Source organism: Nomascus leucogenys, chromosome 12 (genome assembly GCF_006542625.1).
Source record: "Nomascus leucogenys isolate Asia chromosome 12, Asia_NLE_v1, whole genome shotgun sequence".
Taxonomy (NCBI): domain Eukaryota; kingdom Metazoa; phylum Chordata; class Mammalia; order Primates; family Hylobatidae; genus Nomascus; species Nomascus leucogenys.
Window position 1 is genome coordinate 71,062,353 of NC_044392.1, and position 5,110 is coordinate 71,067,462.

Here is a 5,110-nt window from a genome sequence, read left to right on the forward strand (position 1 = left end):
CAGAATATGAAGAGGAAGAGAAGAATGCTGAGAGGAAATCACCAAAGATATTGAAGGGAGCCTATTAAAAGTAATGTAATGAAAATCAGGAAGGGAGTGATAGAAATTGTCAAACACAAGAAAGATCAAGCAAGACTCATGGAATTGAAAATGGTCTTTATAATAATTAATTGAGAATTATTGAGAATAATTGTTAAAACAATTATAGCTTAAGACTGGGGTTTGAGATGGGAGTAGGGGTGGTAGGAAAGCAGCTGATTGTTGTCAGTTGATAATGGAGTAAATGTATAGAAGTGGTTAACAGTTAATGGAAACTGTGAGAATATTTCCTGTGAACAGAAGGAGAGGCATGCAGGATCTAAGAAGGTAAATTTTAAATATGGAAATGACTGAAACACTTATACACAGATTGTGGGGACATAGCTATTAAAGAAAAAGAAGGGACAAATATAAGAGGGACAGACAGGCAAAATTACCAATAGAGTACATCTGTGTCCCTAAATACATAAAAGTGAATATAATCACATTTATATTTTTACTGTGCTTACATTTCTGGATATGAAGTTATAAAGATATGCTGCTGACTTTAATTTACTTTTCCAATGTGCTATTATTCATATAAGACTTCAGAAGTGAAATGTACCTCAAATAAAACAATTCAAAATAATTACACAATTGATGGGATTAATGGACTATTGACTATAGTGAAGCATAATGTATTTAGCTGGACACTTTTAAACCTTGTCATCAATGTGACAGCATATACTTGTTCTTTTCAAATAATATTGATTAAGGCGTTTTACAAGCCCAATCATCATCACTGTGTGACATTCCATGGCCACGAGTGTGTTATACTGTATTAATTCACACATGGATGCACTGATAGTACTTAGCTCCCAATGTGAATGAATATTGCACATTTCATGCTCTGTCATGTCTCATTGCATTAATGGCCATGCGTGTGATGAGGTCTGTAATCTATGGCTATTTTACAACATTTTCAAATGCACTTGTCATGAATGGAGTAGTCAAGTACTTCATTAAGTAATCTCGTTTTCAGGAAGCATGTGTCTCCAGGAGCAGGTTGGCATTTAAGGTAATGTAAGTTGCTTTCATCTATGTAAGACAAAAAAGAGGGCACTTGTAACTCTTAATTTACATCAGATCTATCTCATAATTCAAATAATGTGCTGATAAGACCTCTCATTTACCATTGTCACATGTCTTCTTTTGGGTAGATAGATTTAACTTTATACCAACTACTAAGGAGTTCTTCTGAAACCTTTTATTACAATACTTACTAGAACATGTTATGAGGGAGAGTGCAACTTGTACTAACAGCCCTGACCATGGGTACTTTGCATCCATCTTATTTTTTTCTTATTATTAATTAAAAAATTGACAAAGATTGTATATATTCAAGGTCTACAACATGATGATATATGTATACATTGCATAATGATTACCACCATCGTATTAATGAACATATCCATAGTTACTTTTTTTGTGTATTTATGCCTGTGATGAGAACTTTTTCTTTTTCTTTTTTTTTTTTTTTTTTACTGGAATTTCACTCTGTTGCCCAGGCTGGAGTTCCGTGGTGCCATCTTGGGTCACTGCAACCTCTGCCTCCCGGGTTGAAGTGATTCTCCTGCCTCAGCCTCCTGAGTAGCTGGGACTAAAGGTGTGCATCACCAGGCCCAGCTAATTTTTTGTATTTTTAGTAAAGATGGGGTTTCACCATGTTGGCCAGGCTGGTCTTGAACTCCTGACCTCAGGTGATCTGCCTGTCTCAGCCTCCCAAAGTGCTGGGACGACAGGTGTGAGCCACTGTGCCCAGCCGGTGAGGACTCTTAAAATATGCTCTATTATCAAATTTCAATTAAACAATACAGTAGAACTTACTCATCTTATAACTGAGAGTTTGTACCTTCTGACCAATATTGCCCCATTCCACCATGACCTACCATTCTTTCTGCTTTCATGAGTTTGAATTTTTAGATTCTACATACAAAAAGTTCAATATTTGTCATTCTGTGCCTGTCTTATTTCACTTGGTATAATGTTCTCCAGGTTCATTAATGTTGTTGCTTGCAAGATGTCTTTTTTTTTTTTTTTTTTTTTTGACAGGGTTTCTATCTCTCTGTTTCCCAGTCTGGAGTGCAGTGACATGATCTCAGCTCACTGCAGCCTCGACCTCCTGTGCTTAAGCAATCTTCCCACTTGAGCCCCAACCCCCGATCCTCAGTAGCTGGGACTACAGGTCCATACCATCATGCCTGGCTACTTTTTGTATTGTTTTGTAGAGACAGGGTTTCACCACATTACCCAGGTTGATCTTGAAGTCCTGGGCTCAAGGGATCTGCCTGCCTCAGCCTCCCAAAGTGCTGAGATTTCAGGTGTGAGCCACCGTGCCTGGCCAAGATTTCCCTTTTTTAAAAGGCTGAACAAGATTCTATTGTGTATATATACCACATTTTCTTTATCCATTCACCCATAACAGACCCTTTTTTCCATATCCATTCAGCTTTTATTAGTGGCTTTAAAATTTCTTTTCTAAGGATATGAAACTTTATGATCATCAAAACCACATGTGGAAAATCACTTTATCAATCGAATCCAGTTAATAAAAATTATTCTGATTATACGTGCATCAAGGCAAAAATACTAAAGCTTTAAATTGTTAGTTTTGAAGACATACGGGACCAACTTCTGAATCTTTTAGGTAGACATTTTTCAAATGAGGCCAGGAACTCTGTTGAGGTTCCAACATACAGTGAAAGAGAGAAGTGGTACTGAACTTTCTTCCCCAGAGGCTGTCCAAGTATTGAGAACACAGAGAGCAGTGTCAACACCAAGGAGTAAGGGATAGTACATATTTGAATTGTGGAAAATCTTGGCAGAGATTAGGAGATTCACCAAGAAAAGGGTGATATCAGCTTCCACATAAGTGGAAATCCATTTTGTCCCCCAAAATGTCAGGAGGAAGCAGAATAAGTGGCCAGACCTTTCCTGCTCTGGAGGCTTGGTAAGTTCAGAATGTTGAAAAATTTGAAGGTTTTCCCCAAGTGCTTTATCATATGACTGATAGCCTCTTTATTTATATTATACAACATAAATCCATTTATGGGATTGTTTTGTTTGCTTGTTTTAACCTCCAACAGCTAGACTTGAGACAAACAAGTGAAAGCAATAACAAAAGTAATAGCTCTTCCAAGGGACTCAGCAGCCAAATCAAAAAAGAGTTGGCAGGACAATAATAAAACACATTCAGAGAAGCAGAAGTGCTAAAGAATGTGGCTACCAGAAGAGTTTAAAGATATTCAAGTACATCACACATAACACACCCACATATAAGATATTTGGTGATTGAGAAACCTATGATTTTTTTTTTTTCACATAAAGTCTTAGGAGATAAATTTAAGGAGAGGATAGTCACTGGTGAAACAGACTAGTGACCCAGAAGATCCAGGGTAAGAAATATCAACCGGCCGCATTGACTCAAGTCTTTGTAATCCCAGCACTTCGGGTGGATTACCTGAGGTTAGGAGTTCAAGACCAGCCTGGCCAACATGGTGAAACCCCGTCTCTATTAAAAATACAAAATTAGCTGGGCCTGGTGGTGTGTGCCAGTAATCCCAGCTAATCAGGAGGCTGAGAAAGAATTGCTTGGACCCAGGAGGCGGAAGTCACTGCACTCCAGCCTGGGTGACAGAGCGAGACTCTGTCTCAAAAAAGAAAGAAATACATTGGCAGCCCATTCAGAGGGTCCAGAGATCTGTGTCTTGCTTCAACAATGTTTGGACGGAACTGATCCAGGGACTCTCTTTCTTCCAGCCTCTGACCACCTTGGGATCTCCTCTCCACTTGCAACCTCCGGGACCATCTTCTCCGCCATCCCCTGCTTCTGGGACCAGCCAACACCGTTTCTGTGGTTAGCTCCTTCTTGCCAACCAACCATGAGCTCCCAGATTCATCAAAATTATTCCACGGAGGTTGAGGCAACCATCAACCGCCTGGTCAATTTGCACCTGTGGGCCTCTTACATCTATCTCTGCCTGGTCTTCTATACCCACCGCAATAATGTGTCTCTGGAAGGTATGGGTCACTTTGGCGAATCGGCCGAGGAGAAGCGCCAGGGCACAGAGCATCTCCTGAAAATGCAAAGCCAACATGGCAGCTGCGCTCTCTTCCATGACATCCAGATGCCAGCTCAAGATGAGTACAAATAAAACCCTGGATGCCACGGAAGCCACCATAGCCTGGAGAAAAAACTGAATCAGGCCGTTTCGGATCTTCATACCCTCGGTTCTACCCACACAGAATCCCATCTCTCTTGCTCCCTGGAGAGTCACTTCCTAGATAAGGAAGTGAAACTCCTCAAGAAGATGAGTGACCACCTGACCAATCTCCATAAGCTAGCTAGCCCAGAGGCTGGGCTGGGTGAATATCTCTTCGAAAGGCTCACTCTCAAGCACGACTAGGAGCCTACTGCGCCCAGCGACTTCTGAAGGGCCCCTCGTAGAGCAACAGGGCTTCTGCCTAAGCCTCCATGCAGCCACTAGGCAGCTTTTTGAACTACCCTGGAACATTCTCCCAATCCTCGGAACAAGTGGAAATAAAGCTTTTTGAAGCAGAAAAGAAAAGAAAAGAAAAGAAAAGAAAAGAAAAACACAGTGCAAAAATAGAGAAATCATAATACAAAAATCAAGAGACTGGACTGGAGTATAGATTCAGGAGCCCTAAAACATGAACTATAAAAGTTTCAGAAGCAGCACAAATGAAAAAAAAAAATGTGCTAATAAAAATGGCGTATATGTGCCACATTTTCTGGATTAAGAAAATGTGGCACGTATACACCATGGAATACTATGTGGCCATAAAAAATGATGAGTTCATGTCCTTTGTAGGGACATGGATGAAGCTGGAAACAATCATTCTCAGCAAACTATCACAAGGACAAAAAAACCAAACACCGCATGTTCTCACTTATAGGTGGGAATTGAACAATAGGAACACATGGACACAGGAAGGGGAACATCACACACTGGGGACTGTTGTGGGGGGAGGGGGGAGGGATAGCATTAGGAGATATACTTAATGCTAAATG

At 40.3% G+C, this 5,110-nt stretch overlaps 1 pseudogene; it reads left to right on the forward strand.

Moving 5' to 3' along the window:
• The first annotated feature begins 955 nt into the window (after positions 1-955).
• On the forward strand, positions 956-4,484 carry LOC100596533 (annotated as a pseudogene).
• Positions 4,485-5,110: the final 626 nt, after the last annotated feature.